The sequence below is a fragment of the Narcine bancroftii genome, chromosome 1, assembly GCF_036971445.1.
Source record: "Narcine bancroftii isolate sNarBan1 chromosome 1, sNarBan1.hap1, whole genome shotgun sequence".
Taxonomy (NCBI): domain Eukaryota; kingdom Metazoa; phylum Chordata; class Chondrichthyes; order Torpediniformes; family Narcinidae; genus Narcine; species Narcine bancroftii.
Window position 1 is genome coordinate 281,896,412 of NC_091469.1, and position 13,261 is coordinate 281,909,672.

The window sequence follows — 13,261 nt, forward strand, 5'->3', positions numbered from 1 at the left end:
AAGGGTCCACTGTAAATTGTTTAGTAGATAGTGGGAGTACGGAGAGTTTTATAGACCGAGGCCTTGTGTTAGAAACGTACCCAAGTGACCACCAAATTTTATTGGCGTCTAACAAACATGTAACTAAGGTCAAACATTTCTAAACTGCTTCTGCTTCTTTAACTTGTGAACCACATGGTCCCTTAGCTATTACAATCCTCTAAAAAGGGGCTAGTCATGGACTGCATGACTTCTGAAGTGTTAATAAATTGTTAGAATTAGTGGAACAATAATTGTAAATAAATATCTCTCTTCTTCAAACAGCCACATACACATTTAGGCTTAAATATGACTCCCCTTGCAGTTGGCCTACAGCTGCCAAGGCCAACTCTGAACCCTCCCCTCAGCTTACTACCGTACACTCCGGTGTGCGTGTGGTAGGCCGAGGGAACAGGGGAGGTTTTGAAGTTGGGGCTCGGGCATTGGGATCACTGGTGTATGCCAATGGGAGAGTTCGGAGTTGAGCATTGGGAGCTCCCGGCTCCGGTCACCAGAGCCGGGAGCTCCCAATGCCCATCTCCAAATCATCCCCTTGGCCTACTACCGTACACTCTGGTGTGTATGTGTGGTAGGCCGAGGGGACAGAAGAGGGTTCAGAGTTGGAACTCGGGCATCAGGAGCTCTGCCCAAAGGGAGAGTTCAGAGTTGAGAGCTTCTGACTCTGGTTACTGAAGTACCCGATGCTGACTCCAAACCCTTCCCTCAGCCTACCTGAACTGTGGGGCACAATTTGCTCTCAACAGGACCCCTTTGAGGTCTGCAACTTAGGCCACTTAATCCATATCCCCCTTAGTCCATATCCTTGTCTCACCCAACCTCAGTGGAAAAAGCCTGATGCATTTATTCTATCTACACTTAAATTTTTTTAATACTTCCATCAAATCTCCCCTCATTCTTCTACACTCCAGGGAATAAAGTCCTAATCTGTTTAACCTTTCCCTGTAACTCAGTTCCTTGCATCCGGGCAACATCCTAGTCAATCTCTGCACTCTCTCTTTCTTATTTGTTTGAACATTTTATTTACAATTTTAAGTAATATGCCATTACTTATAATATATCCATACAAACATTATATAATTAAATGAAACCCCCCCCAACCTCCCTCATCCACCCCAATAACACCCTCCCTCCTCCGTTATCCACCTACAAAGAAAGAAAGAAGGAGGTCATCACTAAGAACAACAATAATCAACTTTTTAGCTGTGGAAACTGACATCCACTGGAGCAGATTGGGAGATCAAATATTTTTACCAAATGTTTTTACAAACTTACAAAAAAATGATACTTGTCCCTTAAATTTTACGTTATCTTTTCTAAAGGAATACAAGATATCAATTTAAAATGCCAAATCTGCATTCCTAAAACCAAATCAGATTTCCATATATGAGCCGAACACCTTTTAGAAACAGTCAAAGCCAAACATAAAAATTCAATTTGGTACAAAGTCAATCTCAACCCTAAAGTGATCAACTTAATGTCCCTTAATAAAAATAATATTGGATCAAATGGTAAATTTACTTTTAATACTTGCTCCAAAAACAATTTAACTTATAACCAAAAATTCTTAACCACAGAACAAGTCCAAGTTGAATGAAAAAAAGTACCTATTTCTTGTCCACACTTAAAACATAAATTCAAAACCCTTAATTCAAATTTATTTAATTTTTGAGGAGTTTAAATACAATTGATGTAAAAAAATTATATTGCATCAATCTATATTGTAACCTTTGTCATACTATCTTTACACAAATTTGTCCAAACACTTTCATCTATCTTTCTATTCAGATCAAGTTCCCATTTCATTCTTGATTTATGAAGATTCAGTTTTGGCATTTTGTTTTGTAATAACATACATCTCAGAAATAAATTTCCTTTAATCTTCCTTAGTAAGTAATAATTTTAAGAAGATTACCTAGGTAATTTTAAACTATGCCCTAATTTATCCACAAAAATTTTTAAACCTGATAATAACAAAAATAAAGTATTATCAGGAACTTAAATTTCTTCTTCATTCGATTAAATGACAAAAACTTTCCTGCTTCAAAACAATCTTCAACTTTTTAAATCCCCATTTGATCCTATATTTTAAAAAACTGATTGTTGACAATAAAGGGAAAAAGTTTATTATGATATAAAGGCATTTTCGCTGAGATCATTCCTTTCCCACCTATCTGATAATCAATTTTATTCCATATTTCAATTAAATGTTTCAAAATTGGTGGATCTATTCCAGCTAACAATTTTGAGTTCCACTTATAAAGAAATTCAGCAATAAAACTCTCATCAATTTTATCTGACTCTATATTGGCTCAAATAGAAGATTTATTCATATCAAACATTGCATTGATAAATTTCAATTGTGCAGCTTTAAATAATTCTGAAAATGAGTAAGTTGTAAACCACATAATTCAAATTTCCAAGTTAATTTCTCCAAAGACACCCTATTTATTTTCCCTTTCCTTAAAAACTTTCTTACAATTAAATTAAAGTTTTAAAAAAATTTGGGGGGGGGGGAGGGGTTAAGTGAACAAGGTATAGATTGAAAAACATATTGAATCCTTGGAAAAATATTCATTTTGCTACAATTCACTCTTCCTATTAAAGTAAAGGGTAAATCATTCCATCTATTTAAATCATCTTTAATTTTATTACATAATGGAACATAATTTAACCTATACAAATTCTCTAAATTTTTATCAGTTCTAATTCCCAAATATTTAATCGGATTATTTGTCCACCTAAATTGAGCTACTCATTACAATGATCATAATCTCCTTCTACTAATGGCATAACTTCACTTTAATCCCAATTAATTTTATAATCAAATATTTCTCCATAATCTTGTAAATTTTTATATAATGAAACTAAAGAATTTTCAGGATCTGTTATATAAATCAATATATCATCCACAAACAAACTAATTTTATATTCCTCTTTATTCACTTTAATTCTTTTATTCCAGCATCTTGTCTTATTAATTGTGCCAACTCTTCAATTGCTAAAACAAACAATGCAGAAGATAAAGGGCAACCTTGCCTAGCCGATCGTGTCAATTGAAAAGAAGGAGAAAGTTGTCCATTAATAACTATTTTAGCCATAGGGTTCCAATATAAAGCTTTAATTTTGGCCCAAATTGAAATTTTGTAAAACTTTAAATAAATAATTCCATTCTAACCTATCAAAAGCCTTTTCTTCATCTATGATAAAACTAATGCCGGATCCAATTGTCTTTGAGAACTGTGTATTAAACTAATTAATTTAGCTGCATTATCAGCAAGGTATCTTTTCTTAATAAATCCAGATTGATCTAAATGAACCAACTCAGGTAGATATTCATTTACTCTATTAGCCAAAACTTTAGCATCAATTTTATAATCAACATTTAATAACGATATAGGTCTATAAGATTCAGGTTTTAATAAATCTTTATCTTTCTTAGGTATTACTGTTATTACAGCATTTGAAGAAGATTCAGGCAAAGAACAAGTTACAGTCGCTTGTTTTAATACTTCCATTAATAAAGGCATCAATAAATCTTTCAATTTTTATAAAATTCAGACATAAATCCATCTTCTGCAGGAGATTTCCCATTTTGCTTAGAATTTAAAGCTTTATTTCAAGCTTGAACTTCTTTCAACGTAAACAAGGAATCTAAATCTTTCCAAGCTTGGCAATTCAAAGATGGTAATTGACGCTTTTGTAAAAAAAATCATTAATCTCTTCTTCATTATTCAATAAATTAGATTAATATAATTTGGTATAATACTCTCTAAAAGAATAATTTATATCCTGTGGTTTATGTAATTTTTGAATTCTTTTTAACAGCATTAATAATCCTTGTTCCTTTCTGTGTTTTCAATTGGCAAGCCAAACCCTTATGTTCCCATTCCCTCAACTCATATTATTCTTGTTTAGTTCTGTCAATTAATTTATCAGTCCTATAAGTCTGAATTGAATTATAATTCATTTTTATTTATCAATTCTAACCTTTTCTTTCCAGATAGATTTTTTGTAAATTTTTTTCCAAAATCATAATTTCTTTCTCTAATTTATCTACTTCCTTAAGATAATTTTTCTTAATCTTAGTCAAATAACTTATTATTTGACCTCTCAAATAAGCTTTTAATGCATCCCATAAAACAAATTTATTATCAACTAAATTGACATTTGCTTCTAAATATATCTATATTTGATTTCTTATAAAATTATAAAACTCTACATTTCTTAATAATGATGAATTAAATCTCCATCTATAATCTGTTTAAATTCTATTTAAAACATGACATCAATAATGGTGAAAGATCTGATACAATTCTAGGTTTACATTGTGCATATTCAATCCTCCCTTGTAAATGAGCCGAAATTGGAAAAAAAAATTCTAAAATAAGAATATAGCCGATAAGAATAAAATGAATCATCCCTCTCTCTTGGATTCAATTTTCTCCAAATATCCACCAAATTTAACTCTTCCATTAATATCAATAATCTTTTAGCCATTTTCATTTTAACTCAAGATTTTTGAGAATTATCTAGAATTGGATCTAAATAACAATTAAAATCTCCACCAATTATTATATTTCCATCTCCTTGTACCAAATTAAAAAAGGCATCTTGAATAAAATTTTCATCATCCATATTAGGAGTTTAAATCTTCATAAAAATCCAAGATTCTGAATAAATTTGACAATTTACTAATACAAATCTATCAAAAGGATTAATAGTTCTTGATTGCAATTTAAATGGCAAATTCCTGTGAATTAAAATGGCTACTCCTCGCGTTTAAAATTAAAGGACGAAGCTATAACCTCTACAACCCATTCCCTTTTCAACTTTTGATGTTCTTTCTCTGGCAAATGAATTTCTTGTAAAAAAGCAACATCTACTTTTAAATTTTTAATATGAGCTAAAACACTCTTCCTTTTAATTTGATTATTGAGCCCATTCACATTTAACATTACATAATTCAAACTTTGTATTGCCATGTTTTAATTTTAGAAAATATAAAAGTCTCTTCTCCACCCCAGGTCATCCCAGCTCCACAGCCAATTTTCAAAACATGCCATCTCCGAGACACAAAGTAAGAAACCCCAAAATAATAAAAAAAGAAAAAAAAACCATTTCATCAGATGCAAGGATCGACAATGAGATAGACAACAGACTCGCCAAGGCAAATAGCGCCTTTGGAAGACTACACAAAAGAGTCTGGAAAAACAACCAACTGAAAAACCTCACAAAGATAAGCGTATACAGAGCCGTTGTCATACCCACACTCCTGTTCGGCTCCGAATCATGGGTCCTCTACCGGCACCACCTACGGCTCCTAGAACGCTTCCACCAGCGTTGTCTCCGCTCCATCCTCAACATCCATTGGAGCGCTCACACCCCTAACGTCGAGGTACTCGAGATGGCAGAGGTCGACAGCATCGAGTCCACGCTGCTGAAGATCCAGCTGCGCTGGATGGGTCACGTCTCCAGAATGGAGGACCATCGCCTTCCCAAGATCGTATTATATGGCGAGCTCTCCACTGGCCACCGTGACAGAGGTGCACCAAAGAAAAGGTACAAGGACTGCCTAAAGAAATCTCTTGGTGCCTGCCACATTGACCACCGCCAGTGGGCTGATAACGCCTCAAACCGTGCATCTTGGCGCCTCACAGTTTGGCGGGCAGCAGCCTCCTTTGAAGAAGACCGCAGAGCCCACCTCACTGACAAAAGGCAAAGGAGGAAAAACCCAACACCCAACCCCAACCAACCAATTTTCCCTTGCAACCGCTGCAATCGTGTCTGCCTGTCCCGCATCGGACTGGTCAGCCACAAACGAGCCTGCAGCTGACGTGGACTTTTTACCCCCTCCATAAATCTTCGTCCGCGAAGCCAAGCCAAAGAAGAAAAGAAGATCTCCCTTAATAATGAGAAGTGGCCCTTGCCACAAGTGGCACAAGGACTCAGAAGAGGAAATCATAAGAAAAGAGAAACCGCCTCCCCCAGACAGAATTAAACTTCATTTATTCAAGTATGATTAGCTTCTTCAAGATCTCTATTAACTTGATCATCATCAATTTCAACTTGAGCTTCAGTCGGCTGTCCTCCAGATGGAATCCCTCCTTCCGATTTTCCTTGATCCCCTTCATGTTGAGATACATAATTCCATTCTGCTTAATATTGGGCAACTAATTGACAAATTCCAAAGCTTCAGACTCATTGGCAAAATATTCACCTTGATATTGTTCATAAAAAAACTTTTAAGGACTGCTAGACAACAAAAAGCAAATTTATATCCCTTATTCCACAAAACTGATTTTGTTGGATTAAATTCTTTTCTTCTTTAAACAATTTCATTACTCAAGTCCGCATAAAAGAATACTCAATTGTTCTGAATCACTAAAGGACTTAGTTGTTCTCTCACTTTTTGAACTGCCATTCTTAGAATTATTTCCCTATCTTGATAATGTTAACACTTAATCAAGATCAAGTGTGGCGGTTGTCCCAGATATGTTTTTTTCCTTAGAGCTTTATGTGCTCTACCGAGCTCCAAACTATTTGGAAAATTCTCTGGTCCCAGAATTTCAGGCAGCCAATTTTGAAAAAAATTCTCTGGTTTAATCTTCAGGCAAACCAACAATTTTTACTTTATTTCTTCTACTCTGATTTTCCAACATATCAACTTTCTGCAATATATCCTTCTTCTGAACTTGCCATGCTGTAAAATAATCTTCTATCTTATTAACTGTATCTTTACATTCTTCCACCTCCATATGACATTCCTGGAAATCTTCCTCAAATTTTTGAACTTTAATTTTAATTTTGTCAACAGATTTATTACATTTTGTCATATCTGTTTTCAATAGTCATTTCTTCTTTAATAACTCCCAACTGATTGATAAAATCAGCTTTCACTTCAGCAAAATTTGCATCCATTTTCTGACTAATTAAGTTCATGTTTTCAAAAATTTTATCAAAAATCTGTGGGTCGAGGTTTTGGGGTAACATCATATGTACCCATTTTACCTTGAGTATATTGATCTCCTCCCTCTACTTGTGACTGTTGTGAAAAACTTTCTTCTTCCTCTGTTGATGTTGCTAAGGGCTGAAACCGAACAGGCTTTTTGTTTAGCCCTTGTCTGACCCACGACTATTGTCAAAATTGGATCCACAGGCTCTGATTCTATCACTATCGTCATGCGCAAGCGCAAAGTTTTGCGCATGCACTTTGTCTCCATACCGATCTCCATAATTTTTTTCCGTGCTCCATCGCCATCTTCCCCAGCTCCCCGAGAAGGTGGCACTGGAGTCTGGATTCTCACTCGTGAGGCCTTCATCGGTCAGTGCTGAAGAGGAACTAAAATCGGAGGCTGAGTCTTAAAGGTAGGGGCTGGTTCTTCCAGCTAGGTAACTTCACTTGCTGACAATTTTTTTTGTAGTTTGAGTTCTGGATTTCTTTGTAGCCATCTTCTGAAACCTCTAAGAAGTTTTTAAATTTAAATTTGTTTTTAAAAAAGTCGGGTACTAATTAATTCTGCCAAGTGTTTTCCATGTCTTCTCCCTATGGCATCACGCCATGCCTCCTCTATCTTATTGATATCATTCCTGTAATTCAGTGACCAAAACTGCACACAATACTCCAAATTTGGCCTCATCAATGTCTTGTGCAATGTCACCATAACATCTAAATCCTAAACTCCTGTTCAACTACAGTACTTGAATCAGCCTATGTTGATGTTGAGATTTCATACTTTGGAAGGGAACTGGATGTTGTCATTTACTGCAAGATGGTTTGACCAAAGCAACAGAGACTTCACACTCCAATTAAACAGAGCCCAATGGAGACCACACCTGGACCATTGGTTGGAGGTTTCATCACCCAAGATTGTACTTGGAATTAGAGAACATTCAAATTCACTCCTGGGCTGGAAATGTTGTTCCCCAAATTACACAGATAACCACTGTTGCTCATGAGAGTAATAAAAATGTGCAATATCCTCATGGGGTTCATTAAGTGGATGCAATGTACATTTTTTTCTGTTAACTGGGTATCTCCAAGGTTTCCACAAAACAACTGTTGGCAGAGATGAGCAGAAATTCCTTTCCATAGAGTGGGGAATTTTCAGGATTGAACCAAGAGGGCTATGAGGAGCTCAGTCATTGAATATGAAACAAAGATTCCTTTTTACATGTAAAAATACATTAAAAATGTAACTTACAGGATACACTTCAACTCTGTGTGTCCATGGATTTGTCTCCAGCATTTCCACAGCCTTTGAAGCCTCAGACTCCTGTTCAAACCATCTTAACCCGAGCTCCAGATCCACACCTCCAATTTAATCTGGATGCCTGTAGCACTCAAGGCAATTTTGGAGCCCTTCTTGCCCTCTGAACCCTTGAATCCAATACCTGGTTCCCATGAGCTGGTCTCCAGCAGTATGCAACCTGGATGGGTCCTTTAACCATGTCAATTCGGAGATCAGTAGATGTTTATGATATTGGAGGAATCGAGAAATGTGGAGTTAATCCAGTAAAGTGGTGCCAAGGTAGAAGATAAGTTTATGGGATTTGGAGCAGATGTATGAGGATAGACATTTGAGTGAATCCCCTCCTGCACTCAGAGCAAGTGAAAGGCCTCACCCCAGCGTGAACTTCCCAATGCCTTATCAGACTGGATGACTGTGTGAATTCCTTCCCACATTCCAGGCAGGTGCATGGCTTCTCCTCTGTGAGAATTTGTTGGTGTCTCAAGAGGGTGGTTGAGTGAATGAACCACTTCCTGCTCTGGGAGCAGGTGAACATCCTCATGAACTCTCTAGTGTGTGATTAGCACACTGAAATCCTTAGAGATTCCCACTATCTAAACACTTAAAAGTATTCATTGGTACAAACAGCATTTCCAACCGGATTGTAAATCAGTGACTAGATAATTTTCTAGTTGGGATGGACAACTGATTCCCCATCAACAATCTGCACCAATGGCTCTCTCATCCCAGAAATATTCATCCATACAGCAGGTTGGCCAACTGATGATTAAAACCTCACATGGGCAGTGCACATGTTCAATTTGTCCTGGCTGTGAATGGGGCAATGCTTGAAGCAGTGGAATCCCATTCCCACACTATTCAGCTGTGTGTCATGATGCCTTCTCCATTGTATGGAGGTTTGAAATATTTTCCTCAAGTTAAGATCCCTTGAAGTTGAGAGTTCAGATGCTTAGTAATAGGGCACTTTGGCCCAAGAGTCCATGCCACCCAATTTATGGCCCAGGAGTAAATGCCACCCAATTTATGGCCCAGGAGTACATGCCACCCAATTTATGGCCCAGGAGTACATGCCACCCAATTTATGGCCCAGGAGTACATGCCACCCAATTTACACCGCTGGGATGTTTCAAATCGAATGGCTACATCATAATTCCATGTGCTAATTCACGTTCTAAGTGCTTCTGTTTTTCCAACAATACTCCTTGCACCTGAGACCTATTGACTTCTAACAGTACATGTAATTTTCACATCACCTTTTCCTTCCTCCAGTCCACGATCTGCTCTGGCACACTGGTTCACCTCCCCAGCAAACCTTCCAGCAAGGAGAAAGATGGTCATTTAAATCAAGAATGAAGTTTCTAAAAGGCTTCTCAGGACAAACTCTTTAGTGTTATGGATGGAGAAGTCCTTTAGAAACAAGTCTTTCTTGATTAAATGACCATCTATCTCCTCTCCCTTCATACATTGTCCCTGTTCTCTTTCCAGCCTAAGTTGGTCTTCTTAATGATAAAACTGAGGAATCTCAGCAGCAAGCACCTAGACAGGGAAATGTGATCTTTGGACGATCATTATTGTTTGTGTCAATTGAGGATTTTGTCACAATGCCAAAGACCCCAGTGCTTTCACCCAGGAGAGTGCCAGAGGACTTGGTTCTTCAGAAAGATGGCATTGCTGATGGTGCAACAATCTATCAGAACTGCACACTAGATCTTTTTTCAGTTTCCAACCTGCAGCTCATGCAGACTTCTGTGAACTTGATATAACAGTGTGGAAAATGGGGAGACTGAGAGAAAAATCTGATATTAAACAGTCTAAATTTAAATTTTAAAAAAGTGATTCTTGGTTGGAGAGGCAGGACTGGCAGCTCGATAGAATGGGGGGTGGGGTTGAAAGGGGATGTGGTATTGCTCATAAGGGAAACTATCACAGCTGTGATTAGGCAGGACAGACCAGAGGGTTCATCTACTGGGATTGTATTATAGACTGCCCAATAGTCAATGAGAATTGGAAGAGCAAATGTGTAGAGGTAGCAGACAGCTGCAGGAAACACATTATTATTATAGCAGGAGATTTTAATTTTCCACATATTGACTGGGGCACCCAGACCCCATCCCTGTCCCACCGGGCGAGGCAAGGCCCCATCCCTCTCCCGCATGGACGGCAGGGCGAGGCCCCTATCCCCCTGCTAGGAAGGGAGAGGTCCCAGAGAGAACCCCAGTCCCGCCAGGCATGGAGAAGTCCCAGGGTGAGGTCCCCGTCCCGTTTGTTAGTGAGATGCCCCCCCATTCCCCCAGGCCGGGAAAGGCCCCAGGGCGACGTCCCCGTCTCGTCGGACGGGGAGAGGCCCCAGGGCGAGTCTGTGGCCCCGGATACAGACGGGGAGAACGGGCTAGAAATCCCCCACTATCCTCGCCGGTTCCTGCAGAGAACCGACCCTCATCTCCTCCTCCTCGCTCCATGATACGCATGCGCGGAGACGGCGTCTGCATGCGTGTGGGGACGGCCTTGCGTGCATGGCGCGCATGCGCGAAGAGACGACCGGCCTCCGCCACTTTCACTTCGAGCGGGTCTGTTGTTGGGGACCGAAGGCGATTGAGCGCCGAAAGTCTGGGAGCAGCGCGCAGCACCGGGTCTTGGAACGGGAGCTCCCGTGGATCTGAGGTTTGCAACGCCCGGCGGGAGGACTCCACTCCTCGGACCCAGTCCCAGCCTCGGTTTTGATTTAACCCGCGGCCTAGCTCTCCGGGACCTCCATCGGGCTGAGCTCAGGACTGCATTGATTTATCCTCTTGGTCACACCCTCTGGGCCTCACAACGATGAACCGGTTTCAGTGCTCTGACTGCGGGAAGAACTTTAAACGGTCGAGTGAGTTAACGAGACACCAATGGCTCCACACCGAGGAGAGACCCTTCACCTGCTCCACCTGCAGCAAGGGCTTTACCAACATCACCAGCCTACGGAGGCACCAGCGGGGCCACACTCCGGAGAGGCCGTTCACCTGCTCTGAGTGCGGCAAGGGCTTCACCAACAGGTCCAGCCTTGAGATACACCAGCGGGTCCATACCGGGGAGAGGCCATTCACCTGCTCAGAGTGCGGCAAGGGCTTCACCCAGTCCTCCAGCCTGCTATTACACCAGCGGGTCCACACTGCGGAGAGACCCTTCACCTGCTCCACCTGCAGCAAGGGCTTTACCAACATCACCAGCCTACGGAGGCACCAGTGGGTCCACACTGGGGAGAGGCCGTTCACCTGCTCTGAGTGCGGCAAGGGCTACACCAACAGGTACAGCCTTGAGATACACCAGCGAGTGCACACTGGGGAAAGACCCTACACCTGTCTTGAGTGCGGCAAGGGCTTCATCCGGCCTTCTATGCTGCGGAGGCATCAGTTGGTCCACACTGGGGAGTGGCCGTACACCTGCCCCGAGTGCGGCAAGGGCTTCGCCAACACCTTCAACCTATGGAGGCACCACCGGGTCCACACTGGGGAGAGGCCATTCACTTGCTATGAGTGTGGCAAGAGCTTCACCAACAGGTCCAGCCTTGACATACACCAGCGGGTCCACTCCGGGGAGAAGCCCTTTACCTGCCCCGAATGTAGCAAGGGCTTCACTAACACCTCCAACCTGCTGATCCACCAGCGGATCCACACCGGGGAGAGACCCTTCACATGCCCTGAGTGCAGCAAGGGCTTCATCAACAGGTCTAGGCTTGAGATACACCAGCGGATCCACACCGGGGAGAGGCCATTCACCTGCCCAGAGTGCGGCAAAGGTTTCATCCACTCCTCCAACCTGCTGATCCACCAGCGGATCCACACCGGGGAGAGACCCTTCACATGCCCTGAGTGCAGAAAGGGCTTCATCAACAGGTCCAGGCTTGAGATACACCAGCGGGTCCACACCGGGGAGAAGCCCTTCATCTGCCCAGAGTGCGGCAAGGGCTTCACCAACACCTCCAACCTGCGGAAGCACCAGTTGGTCCACACCGGGGAGAAGCCATTCACCTGCTCTGAGTGTGGGAAAGGCTTCAACCAGACCTCTGACCTGCTGACGCACCAGCGGGCCCATATCAGGTTCGGATGCGTGAGGCATGATGGGAAATAAAGTTGGTCATTCATCCTGCATAGTACTGCCATCGTGATGCGCCAAAACAAGGGGAGGGGTGTGGGAGGGAGGACGCATGGTCGATGGGTGGCCAGAGGGGGAGAGAGGGAGCAAGACAGGCGAGGGTGAACATGCATAATGGGTCATTGGTTGGAGGTGGGGCCCCTCCCCAAATTGCCAGTGAAGGAACATTCCCGGAAATTTGAACCGCAGTTTGAAAGGTCTGAGAGGTCCTGAATTCCCATGAATTTTACTGGGACAAAGTAGGGTCACCACTCCCCTGCGGTGTGAAAACAGCTCATGAAGATTTTATGAACAGGGTCAGTTAATATCCTTCACTCAATTAAGGGATAAATATGGAATATCTAGAAATACACTTTTTTGCTATTTTCAAATAAAAATATTTTTCCGAGATAAACTTGGATCAGAGAGATTATTTCTCCCTTGGAGTGAAGTGGAGACTCTTAGGAGATGAGGGACTGTACAGAAATTTTCTTCTGCAATGTGTCTTGTTGCAAAGAGCAACTTTGAAACCTGGGCTTTTTCAATGGAAACAAAAATGGGAATAGGATTTCAATATTATGATAGAGGAACCACACATTGACGGACTTGTATAGAGATTGTTTGTCCAATGCAATCATTGTATAACTTTCTTCTTTGGCTTGGCTTCGCAGATGAAGATTTATGGATGGGTAAATGTCCACGAGAGCTGCAGGCTCGTTTGTGGCTGACAAGTCCGATGCGGCACAGGCAGTCGCGTTTGCAGGGGAAAATTGGTTGGTTGGGTGTTGGGTTTTTCCTCCTTTGTCTTTTGTCAGTGAGGTGGGCTCTGCGGTCTTCTTCAAAGGAGGTTGCTGCCCGCCGAA

The 13,261-nt window shown here is 41.2% G+C and overlaps 1 pseudogene; it reads left to right on the plus strand.

Annotated features, from left to right (window-relative positions):
• The window catches only part of LOC138745068 (zinc finger protein 585A-like), a 36,260-nt pseudogene extending 23,447 nt beyond the window's left edge, over nt 1–12,813 (plus strand).
• Nucleotides 12,814–13,261: the final 448 nt, after the last annotated feature.